Source organism: Ambystoma mexicanum, chromosome 4q (assembly GCF_040938575.1).
Source record: "Ambystoma mexicanum isolate Mex_15411 chromosome 4q, UKY_AmexF1_1, whole genome shotgun sequence".
Taxonomy (NCBI): domain Eukaryota; kingdom Metazoa; phylum Chordata; class Amphibia; order Caudata; family Ambystomatidae; genus Ambystoma; species Ambystoma mexicanum.
In genome coordinates, this window is record NC_090928.1 from 530,340,014 (window position 1) to 530,352,277 (window position 12,264).

General features: G+C 38.0%; 4 non-coding genes across 4 annotated transcripts; all 4 read right to left on the minus strand.

Annotated features, from left to right (window-relative positions):
• Nucleotides 1-325: 325 nt before the first annotated feature.
• TRNAK-CUU (transfer RNA lysine (anticodon CUU)) lies at nt 326-398 on the minus strand. The gene has a single exon. It is a non-coding gene; the product is annotated as a tRNA-Lys (tRNA).
• Nucleotides 399-1,816: 1,418 nt separating this feature from the next.
• Nucleotides 1,817-1,889, minus strand: TRNAK-CUU (transfer RNA lysine (anticodon CUU)). The gene has a single exon. It is a non-coding gene; the product is annotated as a tRNA-Lys (tRNA).
• Nucleotides 1,890-9,837: 7,948 nt separating this feature from the next.
• On the minus strand, nt 9,838-9,910 carry TRNAK-CUU (transfer RNA lysine (anticodon CUU)). Its single transcript has one exon. It is a non-coding gene; the product is annotated as a tRNA-Lys (tRNA).
• A 1,925-nt stretch (nt 9,911-11,835) lies between these two features.
• Nucleotides 11,836-11,908, minus strand: TRNAK-CUU (transfer RNA lysine (anticodon CUU)). Its single transcript has one exon. It is a non-coding gene; the product is annotated as a tRNA-Lys (tRNA).
• Between the last annotated feature and the right edge of the window lie 356 nt (nt 11,909-12,264).

The window sequence follows — 12,264 nt, forward strand, 5'->3', positions numbered from 1 at the left end:
AAATACACATCAGCCAGAGGCAGAAATAGTCTAAGAAAGTATCAAACACAATTACCAGTCAAAATCAGAACGCATTGAAGAATACCAGGAAATAGCCGATTAAACCTGTGTGGAAAAAAGTCTTATTTGTGTTTTCTCCACTTTATTTTATAGTAAGATGATACATACTTTTTCTTTTACAGTGAATACATTAAGGTATGGTATTGCCCCATTACACATCATCCAGACATGCATTCATATATTGCATGTTAACAATGAAAATATTGCAAAGAGACTTTAAATTTCTATTTTTTTGGTCAAAAAGCACTACAATTTTAGTTGTTTTCGCCCAACGTGGGGCTCGAACCCACGACCCTGAGATTAAGAGTCTCATGCTCTACCAACTGAGCTAGCCGGGCTCCTTTGGATGCCTATAGTTTTCTTCCCTATCCCTGCACTGCGGGTTTCCACAGCTAGGATGCTGTGCAATCATAGGCTCTGGTGGAGTTTGGAAAGAAAATACACATCAGCCAGAGGCAGAAATAGTCTAAGAAAGTATCAAACACAATTACCAGTCAATATCAGAACGCTTTGAAGAATATCAGGAAATAGCTGACTGAACCTGTGTGAAAAAATGTCTTATTTGTGTTTTCTCCACTTTATTTTATAATAAGATGATACATACTTTTTCTTTTACAGTGAATACATTAAGGTATGGTATTGCCCCATTACACATCATCCAGACATGCATTCATATATTGCATGTTAACAATGAAAATATTGCAAATATTGTAAAGAGACTTTCAATTTCTATTTTTTTGGTCAAAAAGCACTACAATTTTAGTTGTTTTCGCCCAACGTGGGGCTCGAACCCACGACCCTGAGATTAAGAGTCTCATGCTCTACCGACTGAGCTAGCCAGGCTCCTATAGGTGCCTATAGTTTTCTTCCCTATCCCTCCACTGCCGCTTTCCACAGATAGGATGCTGTGCAATCATAGGCTCTGGTGGAGTTTGGAAAGAAAATACACATCAGCCAGAGGCAGAAATAGTCTAAGAAAGTATCAAACACAATTACCAGTCAATATCAGAACGCATTGAAGAATATCAGGAAATAGCCTATTAAACCTGTGTGGAAAAAAGTCTTATTTGTGTTTTCTCCACTTTATTTTATAGTAAGATGATGCATACTTTTTCTTTTACAGTGAATACATTAAGGTATGGTATTGCCCCATTACACATCATCCAGACATGCATTCATATATTGCATGTTAACAATGAAAATATTGCAAATATTGTGAAGAGACTTTCAATTTCTATTTTTTTGGTCAAAAAGCACTAAAATTTTAGTTGTTTTCGCCCAACGCGACCCTGAGATTAAGAGTCTCATGCTCTACCGACTGAGCTAGCCGGGCTCCTTTGGATGCCTATAGTTTTCTTCCCTATCCCTGCACTGCCGCTTTCCACAGATAGGATGCTGTGTAATCATAGGCTCTGGTGGAGTTTGGAAAGAAAATACACATCAGCCAGAGGCAGAAATAGTCTAAGAAAGTATCAAACACAATTACCAGTCAAAATCAGAACGCATTGAAGAATACCAGGAAATAGCCGATTAAACCTGTGTGGAAAAAAGTCTTATTTGTGTTTTCTCCACTTTATTTTATAGTAAGATGATACATACTTTTTCTTTTACAGTGAATACATTAAGGTATGGTATTGCCCCATTACACATCTTCCAGACATGCATTCATATATTGCATGTTAACAATGAAAATATTGCAAAGAGACTTTCAATTTCTATTTTTTTGGTCAAAAAGCACTACAATTTTAGTTGTTTTCGCCCAACGTGGGGCTCGAACCCACGACCCTGAGATTAAGAGTCTCATGCTCTACCAACTGAGCTAGCCGGGCTCCTTTGGATGCCTATAGTTTTCTTCCCTATCCCTGCACTGCGGGTTTCCACAGATAGGATGCTGTGCAATCATAGGCTCTGGTGGAGTTTGGAAAGAAAATACACATCAGCCAGAGGCAGAAATAGTCTAAAAAAGTATCAAACACAATTACCAGTCAATATCAGAACGCTTTGAAGAATATCAGGAAATAGCTGACTGAACCTGTGTGAAAAAATGTCTTATTTGTGTTTTCTCCACTTTATTTTATAATAAGATGATACATACTTTTTCTTTTACAGTGAATACATTAAGGTATGGTATTGCCCCATTACACATCATCCAGACATGCATTCATATATTGCATGTTAACAATGAAAATATTGCAAATATTGTAAAGAGACTTTCAATTTCTATTTTTTTGGTCAAAAAGCACTACAATTTTAGTTGTTTTCGCCCAACGTGGGGCTCGAACCCACGACCCTGAGATTAAGAGGCTCATGCGCTACCGACTGAGCTAGCCAGGCTCCTATAGGTGCCTATAGTTTTCTTCCCTATCCCTGCACTGCCGGTTTCCACAGATAGGATGTATTTTTTTGGTCAAAAAGCACTACAATTTTAGTTGTTTTCGCCCAACATGGGGCTTGAACCCACGACCCTGAGATTAAGAGTCTCATGCTCTACCGATTGAGCTAGCCGGGCTCCTTTGGATGCCTATAGTATTCTTCCCTATCCCTGCACTGCCGTTTTCCACAGATAGGATGTATTTTTTTGGTCAAAAAGCACTACAATTTTAGTTGTTTTCACCCAACGTGGGGCTCAAACCCACGACCCTGAGATTAAGAGTCTCATGCTCTACCGACTGAGCTAGCCGGGCTCCTTTGGATGCCTATAGTTTTCTTCCCTATCCCTGCACTGCCGCTTTCCACAGATAGGATGCTGTGTAATCATAGGCTCTGGTGGAGTTTGGAAAGAAAATACACATCAGCCAGAGGCAGAAATAGTCTAAGAAAGTATCAAACACAATTACCAGTCAATATCAGAACGCATTGAAGAATATCAGGAAATAGCCGATTAAACCTGTGTGGAAAAAAGTCTTATTTGTGTTTTCTCCACTTTATTTTATAGTAAGATGATACATACTTTTTCTTTTACAGTGAATACATTAAGGTGTGGTATTGCCCCTTTACACATCATCCAGACATGCATTCATATATTGCATGTTAACAATCAAAATATTGCAAATATTGTAAAGAGACTTTCAATTTCTATTTTTTTGGTCAAAAAGCACTAAAATTTTAGTTGTTTTCGCCAACGTGGGGCTCGAACCCACGACCCTGAGATTAAGAGTCTCATGCTCTACCTACTGAGCTAGCCGGGCTCCTTTGGATGCCTGTAGTTTTCTTCCCTATCCCTGCACTGCCGCTTTCCACAGATAGGATGCTGTGTAATCATAGGCTCTGGTGGAGTTTGGAAAGAAAATACACATCAGCCAGAGGCAGAAATAGTCTAAGAAAGTATCAAACACAATTACCAGTCAATATCAGAACGCTTTGAAGAATATAAAGAAATAGCTGACTGAACCTGTGTGAAAAAAAGTCTTATTTGTGTTTTCTCCACTTTATTTTATAATAAGATGATACATACTTTTTATTTTACAGTGAATACATTAAGGTATGGTATTGCCCCATTACACATCATCCAGACATGCATTCATATATTGCATGTTGACAATGAAAATATTGCAAATATTGTAAAGAGACTTTCAATTTCTATTTTTTTGGTCAAAAAGCACTACAATTTTAGTTGTTTTTGCCCAACGTGGGGCTCGAACCCACGACCCTGAGATTAAGAGTCTCATGCTCTACCAACAGAACTAACCAGGCTCCTTTGGATGCCTTTAGTTTTCTTCCCTATCCCTGCACTGCCGCTTTCCACAGATAGGATGCTGCGTAATCATAGGCTCTGGTGGAGTTTGGAAAGAAAATACACATCAGCCAGAGGCAGAAATAGTCTAAGAAAGTATCAAACACAATTACCAGTCAATATCAGAACGCATTGAAGAATATCAGGAAATAGCCGATTAAACTGTGTGGAAAAAAGTCTTATTTGTGTTTTCTCCACTTTATTTTATAGTAAGATGATGCATACTTTTTCTTTTACAGTGAATACATTAAGGTATGGTATTGCCCCATTACACATCATCCAGACATGCATTCATATATTGCATGTTAACAATGAAAATATTGCAAATATTGTATAGAGACTTTCAATTTCTATTTTTTTGGTCAAAAAGCACTAAAATTTTAGTTGTTTTCACCCAACGCGACCCTGAGATTAAGAGTCTCATGCTCTACCGACTGAGCTAGCAGGGCTCCTTTGGATGCCTATAGTTTTCTTCCCTATCCCTGCACTGCCGCTTTCCACAGATAGGATGCTGTGTAATCATAGGCTCTGGTGGAGTTTGGAAAGAAAATACACATCAGCCAGAGGCAGAAATAGTCTAAGAAAGTATCAAACACAATTACCAGTCAATATCAGAACGCATTGAAGAATACCAGGAAATAGCCGATTAAACCTGTGTGGAAAAAAGTCTTATTTGTGTTTTCTGCACTTTATTTTATAGTAAGATGATACATACTTTTTCTTTTACAGTGAATACATTAAGGTATGGTATTGCCCCATTACAAATCATCCAGACATGCATTCATATATTGCATGTTAACAATGAAAATATTGCAAATATTGTAGAGACTTTCAATTTCTATTTTTTTGGTCAAAAAGCACTACAATTTTAGTTGTTTTCGCCCAACGTGGGGCTCGAACCCACGACCCTGAGATTAAGAGTCTCATGCTCTACCAACTGAGCTAGCCAGGCGGGCTCTTTTGGATGCCTATAGTTTTCTTCCCTATCCCTGCACTGCGGGTTTCCACAGATAGGATGCTGTGCAATCATAGGCTCTGGTGGAGTTTGGAAAGAAAATACACATCAGCCAGAGGCAGAAATAGTCTAAGAAAGTATCAAACACAATTACCAGTCAATATCAGAACGCTTTGAAGAATATCAGGAAATAGCTGACTGAACCTGTGTGAAAAAATGTCTTATTTGTGTTTTCTCCACTTTATTTTATAATAAGATGATACATACTTTTTCTTTTACAGTGAATACATTAAGGTATGGTATTGCCCCATTACACATCATCCAGACATGCATTCATATATTGCATGTTAACAATGAAAATATTGCAAATATTGTAAAGAGACTTTCAATTTCTATTTTTTTGGTCAAAAAGCACTACAATTTTAGTTGTTTTCGCCCAACGTGGGGCTCGAACCCTATCCCTGCACTGCCGTTTTCCACAGATAGGATGCGGTGTAATCATAGGCTCTGGTGGAGTTTGGAAAGAAAATACACATCAGCCAGAGGCAGAAATAGTCTAAGAAAGTATCAAACACAATTACCAGTCAATATCAGAACGCATTGAAGAATATCAGGAAATAGCCGATTAAACCTGTGTGGAAAAAAGTCTTATTTGTGTTTTCTCCACTTTATTTTATAGTAAGATGATACATACTTTATCTTTTACAGTGAATACATTAAGGTGTGGTATTGCCCCATTACACATCATCCAGACATGCATTCATATATTGCATGTTAACAATCAAAATATTGCAAATATTGTAAAGAGACTTTCAATTTCTATTTTTTTGGTCAAAAAGCACTAAAATTTTAGTTGTTTTTGCCCAACGTGGGGCTCAAACCCACGACCCTGAGATTAAGAGTCTCATGCTCTACCGACTGAGCTAGCCGGGCTCCTTTGGATGCCTATAGTTTTCTTCCCTATCCCTGCACTGCCGTTTTCCACAGATAGGATGCTGTGTAATCATAGGCTCTGGTGGAGTTTGGAAAGAAAATACACATCAGCCAGAGGCAGAAATAGTCTAAGAAAGTATCAAACACAATTACCAGTCAATATCAGAACGCATTGAAGAATATCAGGAAATAGCCGATTAAACCTGTGTGGAAAAAAGTCTTATTTGTGTTTTCTCCACTTTATTTTATAGTAAGATGATACATACTTTTTCTTTTACAGTGAATACATTAAGGTGTGGTATTGACCCATTACACATCATCCAGACATGCATTCATATATTGCATTTTAACAATCAAAATATTGCAAATATTGTAAAGAAACTTTCAATTTCTATTTTTTTGGTCAAAAAGCACTAAAATTTTAGTTGTTTTCGCCCAACATGGGGCTCGAACCCACGACGCTGAGATTAAGAGTCTCATGCTCTACCGACTGAGCTAGTCGGGCTCCTTTGGATGCCTATAGTTTTCTTCCCTATCCCTGCACTGCCGTTTTCCACAGATAGGATGCTGTGTAATCATAGGCTCTGGTGGAGTTTGGAAAGAAAATACACATCAGCCAGAGGCAGAAATAGTCTAAGAAAGTATCAAACACAATTACCAGTCAATATCAGAACGCATTGAAGAATATCAGGATATAGCCGATTAAACCTGTGTGGAAAAAAGTCTTATTTGTGTTTTCTCCACTTTATTTTATAGTAAGATGATACATACTTTTTCTTTTACAGTGAATACATTAAGGTGTGGTATTGCCCCATTACACATCATCCAGACATGCATTCATATATTGCATGTTAACAATGAAAATATTGCAAATATTGTAAAGAGACTTTCAATTTCTATTTTTTTGGTCAAAAAGCACTAAAATTTTAGTTGTTTTCACCCAACGTGGGGCTCGAACCCACGACCTGAGATTAAGAGTCTCATGCTCTACCGACTGAGCTAGCCGGGCTCCTTTGGCTGCTTTTAGTTTTCTTCCCTATCCCTGCAATGCCGTTTTCCACAGATAGGATGTATTTTTTTGGTCAAAAAGAACTAAAATTTTTGTTGTTTTCGCCCAAAGTGGGGCTCAAACCCAGGACCCTGAGATTAAGAGTCTCATGCTCTACCGACTGAGCTAGCCGGGCTTCTTTGGATGCCTATAGTTTTCTTCCCTATCCCTGCACTGCCGTTTTCCACAGATAGGATGCTGTGTAATCATAGGCTCTGGTGGAGTTTGGAAAGAAAATACACATCAGCCAGAGGCAGAAATAGTCTAAGAAAGTATCAAACACAATTACCAGTCAATATCCAGTCAATATCAGAACGCATTGAAGAATATCAGGAAATAGCCGATTAAACCTGTGTGGAAAAAAGTCTTATTTGTGTTTTCTCCACTTTATTTTATAGTAAGATGATACATACTTTATCTTTTACAGTGAATACATTAAGGTGTGGTATTGCCCCTTTACACATCATCCAGACATGCATTCATATATTGCATGTTAACAATCAAAATATTGCAAATATTGTAAAGAGACTTTCAATTTCTATTTTTTTGGTCAAAAAGCACTAAAATTTTATTGTTTTTGCCCAACGTGGGGCTCGAACCCACGACTCTGAGATTAAGAGTCTCGTGCTCTACCGACTGAGCTAGCCGGGGTCCTTTGGTTGCTGATAGTTTTCTTCCCTATCCCTGCACTGCCGTTTTCCACAGATAGGATGTATTTTTTTGGTCAAAAAGCACTAAAATTTTAGTTGTTTTCGCCCAACATGGGGCTCGAACCCACGACGCTGAGATTAAGAGTCTCATGCTCTACCGACTGAGCTAGTCGGGCTCCTTTGGATGCCTATAGTTTTCTTCCCTATCCCTGCACTGCCGTTTTCCACAGATAGGATGCTGTGTAATCATAGGCTCTGGTGGAGTTTGGAAAGAAAATACACATCAGCCAGAGGCAGAAATAGTCTAAGAAAGTATCAAACACAATTACCAGTCAATATCAGAACGCATTGAAGAATATCAGGATATAGCCGATTAAACCTGTGTGGAAAAAAGTCTTATTTGTGTTTTCTCCACTTTATTTTATAGTAAGATGATACATACTTTTTCTTTTACAGTGAATACATTAAGGTGTGGTATTGCCCCATTACACATCATCCAGACATGCATTCATATATTGCATGTTAACAATGAAAATATTGCAAATATTGTAAAGAGACTTTCAATTTCTATTTTTTTGGTCAAAAAGCACTAAAATTTTAGTTGTTTTCACCCAACGTGGGGCTCGAACCCACGACCTGAGATTAAGAGTCTCATGCTCTACCGACTGAGCTAGCCGGGCTCCTTTGGCTGCTTTTAGTTTTCTTCCCTATCCCTGCAATGCCGTTTTCCACAGATAGGATGTATTTTTTTGGTCAAAAAGAACTAAAATTTTTGTTGTTTTCGCCCAAAGTGGGGCTCAAACCCAGGACCCTGAGATTAAGAGTCTCATGCTCTACCGACTGAGCTAGCCGGGCTTCTTTGGATGCCTATAGTTTTCTTCCCTATCCCTGCACTGCCGTTTTCCACAGATAGGATGCTGTGTAATCATAGGCTCTGGTGGAGTTTGGAAAGAAAATACACATCAGCCAGAGGCAGAAATAGTCTAAGAAAGTATCAAACACAATTACCAGTCAATATCCAGTCAATATCAGAACGCATTGAAGAATATCAGGAAATAGCCGATTAAACCTGTGTGGAAAAAAGTCTTATTTGTGTTTTCTCCACTTTATTTTATAGTAAGATGATACATACTTTATCTTTTACAGTGAATACATTAAGGTGTGGTATTGCCCCTTTACACATCATCCAGACATGCATTCATATATTGCATGTTAACAATCAAAATATTGCAAATATTGTAAAGAGACTTTCAATTTCTATTTTTTTGGTCAAAAAGCACTAAAATTTTATTGTTTTTGCCCAACGTGGGGCTCGAACCCACGACTCTGAGATTAAGAGTCTCGTGCTCTACCGACTGAGCTAGCCGGGGTCCTTTGGTTGCTGATAGTTTTCTTCCCTATCCCTGCACTGCCGTTTTCCACAGATAGGATGTATTTTTTTGGTCAAAAAGCACTACAATTTTAGTTGTTTTCGCCCAACGTGGGGCTCGAACCCACGACCCTGAGATTAAGAGTCTCATGCTCTACCGACTGAGCTAGCCAGGCTCCTTTGGATGCCTATAGTTTTCTTCCCTATCCCTCCACTGCCGCTTACCACAGATAGGATGCTGTGTAATCATAGGCTCTGGTGGAGTTTGGAAAGAAAATACACATCAGCAAGAGGCAGAAATAGTCTAAGAAAGTATCAAACACAATTACCAGTAAATATCAGAACGCATTGAAGAATATCAGGAAATAGCCTATTAAACCTGTGTGGAAAAAAGTCTTATTTGTGTTTTCTCCACTTTATTTTATAGTAAGATGATGCATACTTTTTCTTTTACAGTGAATACATTAAGGTATGGTATTGCCCCATTACACATCATCCAGACATGCATTCATATATTGCATGTTAACAATGAAAATATTGCAAATATTGTATAGAGACTTACAATTTCTATTTTTTTGGTCAAAAAGCACTAAAATTTGAGTTGTTTTCGCCCAACGCGACCCTGAGATTAAGAGTCTCATGCTCTACCGACTGAGCTAGCCGGGCTCCTTTGGATGCCTATAGTTTTCTTCCCTATCCCTGAACTGCCGCTTTCCACAGATAGGATGCTGTGTAATCATAGGCTCTGGTGGAGTTTGGAAAGAAAATACACATCAGCCAGAGGCAGAAATAGTCTAAGAAAGTATCAAACACAATTACCAGTCAATATCAGAACGCATTGAAGAATACCAGGAAATAGCCGATTAAACCTGTGTGGAAAAAAGTCTTATTTGTGTTTTCTGCACTTTATTTTATAGTAAGATGATACATACTTTTTCTTTTACAGTGAATACATTAAGGTATGGTATTGCCCCATTACAAATCATCCAGACATACATTCATATATTGCATGTTAACAATGAAAATATTGCAAAGAGACTTTCAATTTCTATTTTTTTGGTCAAAAAGCACTAAAATTTTAGTTGTTTTCGCCCAACGTGGGGCTCGAACCCACGACCCTGAGATTAAGAGTCTCATGCTCTACCAACTGAGCTAGCCGGGCTCCTTTGGATGCCTATAGTTTTCTTCCCTATCCCTGCACTGCCGGTTTCCACAGATAGGATGCTGTGCAATCATAGGCTCTGGTGGAGTTTGGAAAGAAAATACACAACAGCCAGAGGCAGAAATAGTCTAAGAAAGTATCAAACACAATTACCAGTCAATATCAGAACGCTTTGAAGAATATCAGGAAATAGCTGACTGAACCTGTGTGAAAAAAAGTCTTATTTGTGTTTTCTCCACTTTATTTTATAATAAGATGATACATACTTTTTCTTTTACAGTGAATACATTAAGGTATGGTATTGCCCCATTACACATCATCCAGACATGCATTCATATATTGCATGTTAACAATGAAAATATTGCAAATATTGTAGAGACTTTCAATTTCTATTTTTTTGGTCAAAAAGCACTACAATTTTAGTTGTTTTCGCCCAACGTGGGGCTCGAACCCACGACCCTGAGATTAAGAGTCTCATGCTCTACCAACTGAGCTAGCCAGGCTGGCTCTTTTGGATGCCTATAGTTTTCTTCCCTATCCCTGCACTGCCGGTTTCCACAGATAGGATGCTGTGCAATCATAGGCTCTGGTGGAGTTTGGAAAGAAAATACACATCAGCCAGAGGCAGAAATAGTCTAAGAAAGTATCAAACACAATTACCAGTCAATATCAGAACGCTTTGAAGAATATCAGGAAATAGCTGACTGAACCTGTGTGAAAAAATGTCTTATTTGTGTTTTCTCCACTTTATTTTATAATAAGATGATACATACTTTTTCTTTTACAGTGAATACATTAAGGTATGGTATTGCCCCATTACACATCATCCAGACATGCATTCATATATTGCATGTTAACAATGAAAATATTGCAAATATTGTAAAGAGACTTTCAATTTCTATTTTTTTGGTCAAAAAGCACTACAATTTTAGTTGTTTTCGCCCAACGTGGGGCTCGAACCCACGACCCTGAGATTAAGAGTCTCATGCTCTACCGACTGAGCTAGCCAGGCTCGTTTGGATGCCTATAGTTTTCTTCCCTATCCCTCCACTGCCGCTTACCACAGATAGGATGCTGTGTAATCATAGGCTCTGGTGGAGTTTGGAAAGAAAATACACATCAGCAAGAGGCAGAAATAGTCTAAGAAAGTATCAAACACAATTACCAGTAAATATCAGAACGCATTGAAGAATATCAGGAAATAGCCTATTAAACCTGTGTGGAAAAAAGTCTTATTTGTGTTTTCTCCACTTTATTTTATAGTAAGATGATGCATACTTTTTCTTTTACAGTGAATACATTAAGGTATGGTATTGCCCCATTACACATCATCCAGACATGCATTCATATATTGCATGTTAACAATGAAAATATTGCAAATATTGTATAGAGACTTTCAATTTCTATTTTTTTGGTCAAAAAGCACTAAAATTTTAGTTGTTTTCGCCCAACGCGACCCTGAGATTAAGAGTCTCATGCTCTACCGACTGAGCTAGCCGGGCTCCTTTGGATGCCTATAGTTTTCTTCCCTATCCCTGCACTGCCGCTTTCCACAGATAGGATGCTGTGTAATCATAGGCTCTGGTGGAGTTTGGAAAGAAAATACACATCAGCCAGAGGCAGAAATAGTCTAAGAAAGTATCAAACACAATTACCAGTCAATATCAGAACGCATTGAAGAATACCAGGAAATAGCCGATTAAACCTGTGTGGAAAAAAGTCTTATTTGTGTTTTCTGCACTTTATTTTATAGTAAGATGATACATACTTTTTCTTTTACAGTGAATACATTAAGGTATGGTATTGCCCCATTACAAATCATCCAGACATACATTCATATATTGCATGTTAACAATGAAAATATTGCAAAGAGACTTTCAATTTCTATTTTTTTGGTCAAAAAGCACTAAAATTTTAGTTGTTTTCGCCCAACGTGGGGCTCGAACCCACGACCCTGAGATTAAGAGTCTCATGCTCTACCAACTGAGCTAGCCGGGCTCCTTTGGATGCCTATAGTTTTCTTCCCTATCCCTGCACTTCCGGTTTCCACAGATAGGATGCTGTGCAATCATAGGCTCTGGTGGAGTTTGGAAAGAAAATACACAACAGCCAGAGGCAGAAATAGTCTAAGAAAGTATCAAACACAATTACCAGTCAATATCAGAACGCTTTGAAGAATATCAGGAAATAGCTGACTGAACCTGTGTGAAAAAAAGTCTTATTTGTGTTTTCTCCACTTTATTTTATAATAAGATGATACATACTTTTTCTTTTACAGTGAATACATTAAGGTATGGTATTGCCCCATTACACATCATCCAGACATGCATTCATATATTGCATGTTAACAATGA